At 36.7% G+C, this 12,818-nt stretch overlaps 1 protein-coding gene across 8 annotated transcripts in view; it reads right to left on the bottom strand.

The window, feature by feature from the left end:
* The window catches only part of ADGRG2 (adhesion G protein-coupled receptor G2), a 220,965-nt gene extending 213,827 nt beyond the window's left edge, over positions 1 to 7,138 (bottom strand). For 4 of the 8 annotated variants that reach the window (XM_087871373.1, XM_087871377.1, XM_087871379.1 and 1 more), the window contains exon 1: positions 6,561 to 7,138. The gene's annotated coding sequence lies outside the window, so the exon portion shown is untranslated. The remainder of the gene's footprint in view (positions 1 to 6,560) is intronic. The other 4 variants (XM_087871372.1, XM_087871378.1, XM_087871375.1 and 1 more) reach the window with 3 other exon arrangements.
* Between the last annotated feature and the right edge of the window lie 5,680 nt (positions 7,139 to 12,818).

Below are 12,818 nucleotides of genomic sequence, written 5' to 3'. Positions count from 1 at the left end.
AAAGAAAGGAGTTCTTATAATCAGTTTTATATTAGTTATTAATCCCCAATTTAAAAATTAAAATATCCAGTCCAATTTTCTGACTTTGCTCTCCAAACAGCTCTTTCTAAGCCAGAAAGTTTAGTTTTGCTACTTTGTTCTTTTGGATCCTCCCGCCTTCCTTGCGGCTGTTCTTCCAGAGGTGGAAGGAAAAAACCAATTCCACCTCCTCTTTTTAAGCCACCCTCTCTTCTCCTCTATTCTTCCGAGGAGGTTCTTACAAAAGTTTTTTAAAAAATAAGAGTCTCACCCAGACTGATCACACCTTCTTCTGCCTCCACACTCTTGCTGTGACTGCCCCAGCTTTGTAGCGACTTGCAAAGACCGCCTTCTCAGTTGTCAGCTTAGGGAGCTTTTTCCGGATCAATCAGGGAATTTGCTGTTTCCCTGAGATCATGGGAATGTGCTCCCCTTGCTCACCATCCCTACAAGACGGTTTCAGTCCCGAGAGACCACCCGACAGCTGAGATATCGATGATTTCCTCGGGAGCACACCAGGAATACATCTCGCCGCAATGCTAGCCACGCCCCCTCGCTGCAATGCTAGCCCCTCCATGGAGTTAGGAGAGATGGCTAAATTGATTGCTTTGATTAAAGAATCAAATCAATCAAACAAACAAATCAATTAATTATATTTACCAATAATAATAAACCAAATAATTTCCCCCATATATTCCTCCAAACCACAACTTAACCATTTCTGCTTTCAACACAATATACAATTAATAGTATCTCAATTATTACAATTCCCTAGTTAAATAGAACCTTTTTTCTTTTGTGTTTTAAAATCTTGAACTCTCCTCTTTTGCCCTAAATTTCCCATTGTTTGCACCTACCTTTTTTGGTGAGGAAAAAGAAAAAGAAATCTCTCTCTGCCTCATTTTGTCACGTTGGAGCAAAGAGCCTGCTTTACTTTCAGTTTCGTTTTTTCAGCAGAGCTAGGGAAAAAAAATCTGCTCCAGCATTCTTTGCAGCAAGCAGGAGAGCCGTGCACAAAACAGCTGAGAGCAAATCAGCTGAGAGTCGGGAGGCCGATCTAATCAATTTGTGCTAATTAACCTATGCTGAAGCTGAAAGGGCTAATTAACCTATGCTGAAGCTGAAAGGGGCTGCTTTTTCTTGCTGTTTGCTTACAAGAAGGTAACTGCTGTGAGGCACAGGCCAAAGGGTGGGGGCCAGTGGGTGGGCAGGGCTACATTCGGTGTATAAGACACACCTAAATTTTCACCCCCTTTTGGGGAGTAAAAAGGTGCATTTTATAATCCAAAAAATATGGTAAATTCTGTGCTCTAACCTTATACATTTGATATCTCTGTTGCTTTCGTAGAACTTGTTTTCTTTAATGTTTCGCTTGGAAATCTGGAAATTATGTCTCAAATTGGGAGGGAAGTAGATTGATAAATGTTGCTTTACTCTATATTATTACAATCTTACTTCCTGGGGTCTACATTACTATAACCTTTCTTCCTCTGATGTCACAGCTCGGCATCCACTCTTCTTTTCAGAAGTATTTTGTGAAAATATTTTTTATTCTTAATTATTTACACTGACTTTCTGCCAATTCTCAAATGCAGCACAATACTTCTAAGCCCATATCTCTCTATGCTCATATCGTAATTTTTTTAAAAAATTTGATTTATATGCAGCCCTTCTCCGGAGACTCAGGGCGGCTTACAATGCGTTAAGCAATAGCCTTCATACTTTTGTATATTTATACAAAGTCAGCTTATTGCCCCCACAAACTGGGTCCTCATTTAACCTACCTTAGAAAGGATGGAAGGCTGAGTCAACCTTGAGCCTGGTAAGATTCGAACCTGAAGTAATTGCAGGCAGCTGTATTAATAACAGGGTGCTTTAAACTACTGTACTACCAAGGCTCTTATATAGCCTTGATAAAGACATTTGCTCTTCCAGCTTCATCCTTATTGCCTAGTTTGTGTTTTCTCAAACTCCATTCTTTTTCTTTTACTTAGTCTTCCAAGATACCTGCACCATCCCAATTTATTTGTCCTCCAAATAGTTTTACCATTATGGTTTCGTAGCAGTCCAGTAATTCCAGGAAGGAGTAATTATGCTGGTGGAAATTTAAGTCCAGAATCTAAAGCTAACAGATTCTCCAATCAATCCCTAAAACACAGGTGTACTTTAGTATTAAGTATTTTAAATATTAAAATTAAGTAGAATAATTATTTATTGGTTTTGACAAGGAACTATGCAGCTGAGGAAATCCGCTCAAACTACAGAAGATATTAAAGAATGATAGAAAGAACCTAATGGTACTCTTACTAATCTACATAAAATGCTACATATCAAATTAAAATAAGAGTACAAAGGAGAAAAGTAGCATGCTACCCATTTAACCAAATTTCCAAAGTCTAAATTTAGGGATTAATGCCATGGTGGAAAGGGGCAAATAAAGAAATGCCTTCAGTTCACTCTTTTATATTAAAAAAAAATCAATAATATTTTCATTTTAGATTATTCCATGTCATTTTTGATGTTTAGCAATGAATGAATGCAAAGGCACACCCAAAGCTGATAAAGAATAGAACCAATTGGCCTTTTGTGTTATTTTTTAAAACTATATATAATTATAGTTTATATATATTAACTATATAGTTTATATAGTTAATATATATAATTAATATAACAAAAAAATTATATTTTGCTGATAAAGAAATAAAGGGAGACTAGTATAGATCTATTTCAAGCTTTTTAGCTTTCATCAGCTAGCTATACCCTTACTTGGATTCAAACTTGGGCTTCCTGCAAGTTAGGCAGGAATTAACCTTCTGAGCCACAAGTTCTCCTCCCTTCATCAGCTTGAGCCAGGGATAGATTAGTTTACCGAGACACCTGGTCTACCCCAACATGTGGTAGGGGGCATTCTGCTCCCTTTTGCCTTTCAGCTCCAATCCAGGAGCCCTCAAGCAGTCGTATTCACAATGAAGGGAGCAGAATGCACCCTCCCACATGTTGGGGTAGACCAGGTGTCTCGGTAAACACTACATACATATATCTATATCTATATCTATATCTATATCTATATCTATATCTATATCTATATCTATATCTATCTACCTATCTATCTATCTATCTATCTATCTATCTATCTATATTAAAATCTCGGGTGTTTTCCCGCGTCATTGTAAATAAGTTGGTTAAAATATTTAAAATTCTGGTTAAAATCCCAGCTTAAAATCTTAAAATCAAACATAGATAAGCGACAGCTTCGACCTCGCAACAGAGATCCCTTCGCTTCTAAATGAAACAAGAGCCTGAAGATGACAGGGTTGTGAGCCTGTCGAAACATTGCTATAAGAAAAACTTTTAAAGTCACTGGTAGGATTTTAGCTGAGGTTTTAAAGACCTTGCAGAGTGCTCTCTAAGGATTTTTAGAAGATTTTAAGATGGGATTTTAACCAGAATTTTAAGTATTTTAACCAATTTATTTACAATGATGCGGGAAAACACCCGAGATTTTAATTTTTTGCATATGCACACCCGCGAAAACTTAAGAAGACATATATATATATATGTTTTTCCTCTAGCCAGGTTTTCCCCACGTAACCAAGATTTCTGCAGCCCCAGCTCAGTAGAATCACATCCACTAGATTCTGGGCTTTTTTCCTTTCTAGCAGCCAGTAAGTTCTTCCTGCTAGGTGGGAGACTTATATAGATCTATTTCTAGCTTGTTTGCTTTCATCAGTAAGCCACACCCACATCTTATGTATCCTCCCTGTAAAGGTATAGTTCTATTTTCTTACTTCTTCGTAGGGTTGCAGAAAAACCTTGGTTTTTGGACTAGAAACAGTCCAAAGAACAAGTCTGAGCAGAGTCCTGGTTAGTAGTCCTTAAGAGTGATGTTAAAATTACAACATAAAAATTCCACCAAAAATATTCTTTCAAATGAGAAACCTATGCACACGCAATCTAAAATGACAATATTCTAGTCTGTTTTTTCATACTTTTTGGTTGAAAGGGAAGCATGCTGTTTATTTTGTGAAAATAGGGAACTCTGTATTTATTTATTGTTTTGGTAATTGCAGGCTAAATTTCTTAACAATGTGAGAAATTATTCTCAAAAAGGGATTATAAAAGCTCAGATGCAAGGAAGTATTTTATACCTCCTTGCATGTGATAATGATGAACACTAATTCCGCTTGGCTTCAACAGGCTGCATGACTTCTAATAAAACCTTCTTGCTCATTGGTAAATATCCTTTTAATAATTAGTATAGTCAATTAGTATGTATACATTAGACATACATACTGTATACTGTTTAACACATACTCTAATCAAAGATAAGCAATTTTATACTTTTAAAGCTTGGTTGTTTGCTTGAAGAGATGACCTTACCTAATTAGATAACATTATCAGTACTAGTGAGTGTGGGGTTTGCTCCCTGATTATATACAGTTGCTTCTCCAGACAGTGTTTATTTTTTATTTATTACATTTATATGCCACTCATATAACCAGAGCAACTCTGGTTTGTATGACGTGGCTTTCTCCTCGATAATTGCTTGATTAGGACAGTGTTTTCTGCTTGATTGTTTTGTATTTTACTTGACTGTTTTTATATTTCACTTCAAATTTTATATTCCACCTAGTTTAGTGGCAACTAATCTGAAATTAATGGGACTTCAAAATACATTTCACTCATATTTTTTCTGGTAATTAATAATTTCTTTCTCTTTCATAAAGGATTGAAGTTGTATTACATCTTATTACATCCTTTCATCTTACCCTGAAAAACCTGTTTAGCTAGACATGCTATCTATATTAGTCACTACTTATTTGTATTCATTAACCTAAAATGATAAAAGGAAACTGAAAAATATGTTATCTTCTTCAGGAAAAAAAAAGCATTAGATTCTCCTTTTGTACTTTCCCTCACATGCAAATCTGAAGTAACCCATTCTGAGATAACCAAAAAAAAGAGCAACATAGGAATAGATGTTCAAACTACAAAGGAAACAAATATATTTCAGTCCTTTCAAATCAGATATCTTCCCTTTTCAATCTTCCAGTTTTAAACTCATCTTATTGGGAATGAGAAACAAATATCTATCTCAAGTTAAATATGCAAAAGACTGCCATCACATAAGCTTATGGGAAACCATTATACCAAATTAGGCAATGAATTGATAGTAGATTCTATCCTGGATTTCAGAAAAGGATTAAGCCACACTTGAGTATACCAGGATGGAACTTGAACGTTTAACATATTATTGCATTTTCCCCCCCCCAAAAAAAACCCCAAATAACTAGCCAGATCAATGAATGAGGAATGTTACAGTGTGACTGCGGGTTCTTTTACATAGCTGGATATGTTTTAGGTATGTCCCTGAGACATGGATCTGAAGGCCATACCGGAGTTGCTTCTCCCATTTTGCCCTCTCCTTCAGCTGACTCATATCAGTACAACAGCAGCCATGACTGGTCATAAAACCTGTATGCCACATGGAGTCATATTCTTCTCTAAACAGCTACAGAATGGACTATAATTGTCACATCCATTCCAGTTGAGATTAGTTTGGTCTCAATTTCCAACTAAAAGCAGTGACATGAACATGGTTCAGTTTGTTTGGATTACATTTTTAGGATTCATAAATGACAAAGCTAAGCACTTGTTGAATATGATCCTGATGTAAAAAGTAGATTCCACTAAACCATAAGACTGGTTTTCTAGTAAAGGGTGATTACTATCACAAGTTCAGCATTTTAATTCTATCCCACTAAAATGGACCCACTGTGGCCATATGTATGGGCACAATAATAGGCACAAAGTGACTTATTAGGTCCACAAAAAAAACCACTTCTACAACGCTTCAGTTACACCACGGCACAGTTTGTATTTACACAATCAAGTTGGCTTCTACAGACCTAAGGAGACTTTTTTCTCCTCAAGAATACCATAAGGCTATTATCAATACTGTTTCATTCAAGTTATAGCTAGTGGCTTGCTCGGATTTTCCTGACCAGTCCACACTTTCAGCAATGTCCAAACAACAAACAAGTGTTTTGAACTCTCTCCTACCTCTAAAGAGCCTGAAACAGGCAAAGGCTGGATTTGTATAGTTATTGAGAGTGGATTGTTTCAAATTGTTCTTCATGTCTGCAGAGTTGTGGCTGAGACATTTTTCACCATAGTGCAGAGCAGTCCTTACACCTGTTGTATATTCTGTTTCCTGGGTGTGGATGGCAGAAGTAATGTATTTACTTCTAATTACCCTAGCAAGAGTTATTGCTGTCGCTTTCAAGTGCAAAGTCAATACTTTCTCCACTCGTCTTTCTCCTCTCCCTTTGCTCGAGATCTACCATCTGATGGATGGAAGGACCCTGTTAAGGAGTTCAAGCGTCTTGGAAAGGCGGAAAGAACCTGTCTTGCTCCAACCCAATCGGAGATCTTCAAAGGCAGTCCCAAGGACTTTTTAAGAAGAAACGGCCCCTCCCATACAGCAGCAAAATGGAACTCAGGAGCAACTTTCTCCCGCTTGCCTGGCATGCTTCGCCTACCTTTTCGCCCCAAGGACGCCAGGCACCGAACATTTCCCGGCTCACCTCGCTCAGGCCGGCGGCGAAGCCCGATGTAGTGCCCAGACTCGCGACCAGGCGCTGGTGGAAGCGCGACCTTCCTCCTCTCCTTAGCCACGCACCCGGCCGACCTCTCTGCTTCGAACTGGGACACCCCAGCTCGGATGAGCGGAAAAGGCAGCCGACCGCTTTGAAGGCAAAGGCGCAGCGGCAACCGCCAGGAGGAGGGAGTCCGGGCGGGAGGAGGAATCTAGAGGTCTGGAAACTCCTTAGGCGTGGCGTGAGCATTGGTCGTTTCAATTTTCGAATAAAATATCTAATTGCGTGCACTTTCACAACAAGCCACGTTAAAACAGCGAGAAAAACGGCTTTCGCCAAGCCAGACTTCCCCGCCTGGCAGTTGATCGCCGGGATAATCACTATTTCTTGTCGGTCCTTTTTCCAAACCACAAGACTCCGGCATATATTTATTTAAAAAGATCGTCCAGTGATGGAGGTGCGTGCCTTAACTTGCTCTGGATTCTGCCCGTGCTAGTTTGTAATGGAAGGTCACTACACATGAGAACAAACTCTGGGGTACCAGAAAGGGCAGAGTTGCTCAGTTGGCGCTAGGACAAAAAAAGACACCTCCCACCCCCAAAGTTTCAATAAGAGAAGAGTAGCTGGAAAGCAGAGAGATGTGAGCTTTCTCTCCCCAGAGTTGTTTTCTTCTCTTTGATTTACATCTAGGATCAGCTGTTAGTTGGTGTGAGGTGTGAGGAGTCCTTGGTGCTCTTTGAGCTTGCTTGTTTTCTTGCAGACGGTTGGTTACCTAAGCTAGGTAAAATCATCATGCAGCACATTACCTAGTTTGGGTAATGAACTGTCTGCAAGAAAACAAGCAAGCTCAGAGAGCAAAAAGGACCCCTCATTTCAACCTGAACTACAAATATTCTCCCTTATTGTTAGTTGGTGTGTTCTTTAATCCCTTGCCTCACTGCAGAGGAGCCGTGGTGAATTTATCTTTGTGTGTGTGTGTGTGTGTGTGTGTGTGTGTGTTTTAAGCAAAAGCAACATTTTCTATAATGTGCTTCTGTATATTAAACTAGAATTTTATAACATATATGAGACTCCCCTAACTCCTAGCCATAAATAATCATTGGAATTGAAGGCCAGCAAACTCAAAGGTACCTTCTTAGAACAGGAACATTAAACATTCACTTTCTACACCCTTTGCATCAGTCAACATTTACTCCCATTGTTATAGCAGATGCCTTTATTCTTGGCTTATGTAGACAGGTTTCATAGACATTATTCAGTTGGTGATTTATTCATCTTCATGTCATGGCAAGACATCTTTTTATTTTCTCACTATTTTTACTCCATATACTCTGCTTTCAATAAATGTCTTGTTTTTTTCTGGCTATAAAGCATTATCTCCAGTAGTTGTAACAGTTGGATTCTGCACCTCCTACTATCTAGGGGCTGAAATGTGCTGAATTAAACATGGCAAGGCAATGTACCTGTTCAGAATTTGTGGTTGCATTTGTTTTTTATTTAGGCAAGATATACAAATTTAAAAAGAGGTAATAGAGTAATTACAACTATTTTGAAAAATTCATTGTAGCACGAACAAAAATGAAGTATTGTGGTTGATCAAACATCTTCTATTTAGAGTGTGTAATTAAAAAAAAGTTCAGAGAAAACTAAGGATTTTACTTTAAGATACTGTGAGTAACCACAAGTATATGTAGTTGCACGAATGATGTGAACTAAATCAGATGAATAGATGGATTTTCCAAATGTTGTTGGATTCAGCTTCATCATTCTCAGCCAATATAGCTAACAGAAATAATAAGAGCTGTCTAATATTATTTGGAAGAATAAAGATAATAGTCCCATCACATTTTGTTACATAATTGAATTTGGCACAATTATGGAATAGAGGCATCTTTAGTTTACAAGATAATTATGAATGCCTGTGTACATCTCTAAGAAGAGATTGTACCAGCTCACATGCTTTTATTTTGATTTTCATTGATTGTTCACTCATATGGACTGTCTAATGTTGACATTGTTCAATAACTATTAAAAATGTCTGGTGTCTTCTTGATCCTGGAACTGTGTTCACATTAAAAATATGCATGTGTACTTCTCAGTGTATATATTGGTATGAGATAAATTATAGTGATAATAAGTATGAATGTGATGAATTTGTAGCAACTTGAATATGTGTCCACCTATACATACATATTTTAAAATTGTTCTAGGAGAACTGGGTATGCCACATTTCAGATACAAAGATGTTTAGAAAAATACGTTGTACAATAGAAGAGAAAAATGTGGGTTTTTTAAAATTATATTTACTACAACTGAAGCAGTAACAGGTAAATCAGTTTCATGGAAATTTTCCAAGGAATTATTTAGAATAGAAATTCAAGGAAAATGACCTAAAGATGCTCCAATTGTTTCAGTACTGTCATGGTAATTCTAAAATTGTTCTGCAACTAAGCAGTACAGAGGCAATTCTCTCTGGGAATGAATTTGGGAAAGTTCATTATCTTCAGTAAAAAATCATATCATATGTGTATGTAAACCAGATAATGTAATTGAACAGTGTGGACAAATATTTTAACTTACTATCCTGTATGATAGATCGGCTATGATCTTTTTCTATATAGTTGTAATGTTTATGAATTACAACCGTTGACCAAATAACAAATCCTGGATATTAAAAGCCAAACTAATTCATATTTCAAATTTTGTCTACTGATCACAAGTTGGCAGGAAACGTTTAGCTGCCTAAGGATTTTTGAATATGCATGTATACTTTGTTGTGTATCTTTGTGTGTGTATGTGTGTATGTATTCTGCATTTATCTTTACATATGCTCTTTTATACTTCCATTTCATAACTAAGGCTAAACAATAAATTATTCAACAAATAAATAAGCTAAAGCATGCTGCTTTTCTCCTCTTCCTTTTTTATCTTGTGAGGCAACTTCAATTAGGAGAAACAAGCTTTCTCTTCCTTGACTGTCAACACTGAGTTTAATATTTTATTAAGAATAAAAGAAATTGTGGTTGAAAAAAAACCTATGGTTTATTAGATTATATCAGAAATAAATTAGATATTCAGAGGAATTCCAGGAGAAGGAGCAGCCAAAGAGATACTAAGAGCATTGCTGGAGAAAAACAAAGCAGGTATCCAACCAAATACAGGTAAGGGCCTTTCTTAGGCATTGTCTTATGGTGATAAGAACAGCAAAATGGTGGCGGTCCATTTTGCTGGTCAAGCGTAATCCTTCCTGAAAGAAGTGGAAAAGAAGATGGCCATTAATGGCTGAACCGAAGCAGTGACAGCTGGTCAGAGTAAGCATTGAGAAAGCGGAAGAAAGCAGTGGATTGGACCTGGATGAAGTTTCTTTCCAACTTCCACCAAATTGAGTGAATTTCCCTATGCTGATTTAAGAAGAAAGGGGGACTCCAGAGAGAAGGAGGGAAGGGAATTTCTTCCCACTTCCCACACTTTTGAAGCGTCGAGGAAAAATGCAAAACAGTTACAGTTAATAATAATAATAAGGAGTGAAGGGCGAGTTGTTAAAAAAAAAAAAACAGAGCGACTGGACTAGACTTTACAAAAGAAGATTTGGACAGAGGTAACTTTGGATAGAGACAATTTGCAATTATATTGAGTCGCCTTCCTGGAATTTGGGCTAAAATAGGGAAAGTAAACTGCCTCCCCCCCCTTTGCGCTGACATAAGAAAGGAGCAAGGAGGGCATCTACTGGGCAAAGGGGATATAAAACTGAAGGATAGTGGAAATGACAAACACTGCTTTTTTTTCCTTTCTCTTTTCCTGGATATCATATAACCTATAATCTTGGCTGACCAGTGGTGGATTACAAATAACATGGACTAAAGGTTAACTGCTGCCTATCTCCATCTCTTTGGAATTCTGAGGTATTGGAGGTTGGTGATTTAATAGGCCCTGTAGATTATAAACACTCTTATTTCTGAAAAGTTTCCTTTATTCTTCCTCATCTATAGACAAAAATCTTGCCAAACTAAAAACAGCAATATGCATCACTATAGATACACTCTAAGAATTGCTAGGAATCTTCTTAACTCTTTCCTAACCAAACTATTTAAGGTTCACTGCCTTTTCGCCCTCTGGAATGCAGCTCTTCCCTCCTGAGATTCCAGACTACATCTCATCACAGAAATAGAAATAAAAAGGAATTACGTAAAGCAAGCAAACAAACAAAGTAAGTAAGTAAGTAAGTAAGTAAGTAAGTAAGTAAGTAAGTAAGTGAATGGCTAGCATATAAATTCTCTTGTGTATTTTGGTTCTTGAAATACTGAATAGAGATATACTCCAAGATGAGATCTTCTTCTTTTTCCTAGCATATTCCCGCTATTGCAGGGTCCGCTTTTTGGATCATTGAATGCCACTTTGCACGGTCAACTGGGTTTCCAGGGCGCAGGCCCGTGGTTTGCATATCTTTTTTTTTTATTGAAAAAGTTTTTCAAATACAGATTTTTCCCCCTTTTTTCTCCCCCCTCCTCCCTAACCGCCCCTCACCACCCCTCCCCCTGTGACTTCTTCAAAGTAAAATCCAAATTCATAACAGATTATATAATACTTTACCATCCCCTTACTCCATCCCCAAATACTGACCCTTTCTTTCTAATATTATTATTATATCCCCCTTTTACTATACATTTCAAAATAACATTCTACTATAACATTATGTAATAACTTCTAGTTTAACATAATAATATTATTATAACTCCCAATTTAACAATAATCTGCCCTTTTTCTCCTCCCCATACATATATCTCTTAAATCAAACCTCTTATGTATATTAATATAACATTTCAAAACAACCTTCCTCTTTAAGGCTATATAATAAATCCTAATTTAACGTTTAATCTTTTGTGTATATTAATATAATATTTCAAAGCAGCCTTCCACTATAAAACTATATAATAAATCCTAATTTAACATTTATTCAACTCATAGTCTGTCCATTTCCTCCACTCCCATAAATATATCTCTTAAACATCCCTTTTCTTAAACTAAACAATCAATAAACTAGCCTGTCTCCACCCACTTTCCTACAAAATTTCCATACATAACAATTCTTAATATCTTTATTCTTCTGCCTGCCCTACTAAAAAAAATATTCCCTTATATAAATAAAATCAATAACTTTAAACTTGTAATCATATAATGTCTTCTGTAATGTCTTTCAACTAGATTGTTAACTCCATCACCCATATTAGGGTAACATGACATCCTAATTCCAACAGAATGTTCGGAATCCTCAGTTATCATCTGCCCCCATCAATAATAAATATCTTCATGTATATAAAAAAAAGAAAACAACCACCCGAGTGACATTATAATTGTATTCCATATAGTATCTGTAGTAGTGGCTTTCTTCAAGATTATTAATTCCAACCATCATAATGGGGTAGCAACCAGATCTTCTGCGTGCCCCAACGTAGCTCTCTTGCCATATAACTCAGCATAAACGTAATACATTTATCAAAGAATCCAAAATAGATAATTCCAATCCAACAGTTTAAGGCCCTTTTCACATCCCAAAAATACGGCATTGCCGTCACTCTCCTCAGGATAATATTAACCAATACTTCGCCTCAACTGTCTTTTTATGTATTCAATCATCTTTTAGATAACTAGCTTCGCTGTTGCCTAGTTTAAAAATTTTTGTTTTTGTGAGACCTATTTCTTTTTTTCTTGACTTTTTGTGGGTTTGATCTCCATCCTGGTTTCCTTTCTATGAGTTGTATATCAACTGTTCGGTTTTCATTCTGATCTATAACTTGATCTTGTTGGTTTTGCTTTTGTGGCTTAGATGGCCATTCATGTTTCTTTTCTATAAGTTGTGTATCAACTGATTGATTTTCATGCTTGTCTGTGACTTGATGAGTCATCACATTAGAATCCAACACCGCTTCTCTCTTATTTATAGGTAGTCCAACTGAAACATCTAAAGGATCCAAAGGCGATTCATCTACCAAGACCTCTGTAGCTCGATGTTTTTCCATTATTTCCAGCTCCTTCTGCTTATCTTGTGTTGTGCATGAAGATGTTGAACTCATTTTCAAAGTCTTATAATAAAATTCTTCCGCTTTTTCAACAGTATTTAATTGGTATCTTTCTCCTTGATATCTCAATATTATTCCAACTGGAACATCCCACCTAAATAAAATATTTTGTTTTTTAAGCTCA

Source organism: Pantherophis guttatus, chromosome 5 (genome assembly GCF_059756535.1).
Source record: "Pantherophis guttatus breed Tessera chromosome 5, ASM5975653v1, whole genome shotgun sequence".
Lineage (NCBI taxonomy): Eukaryota > Metazoa > Chordata > Lepidosauria > Squamata > Colubridae > Pantherophis > Pantherophis guttatus.
This window is presented reverse-complemented; position numbering and strand designations above follow the sequence as displayed.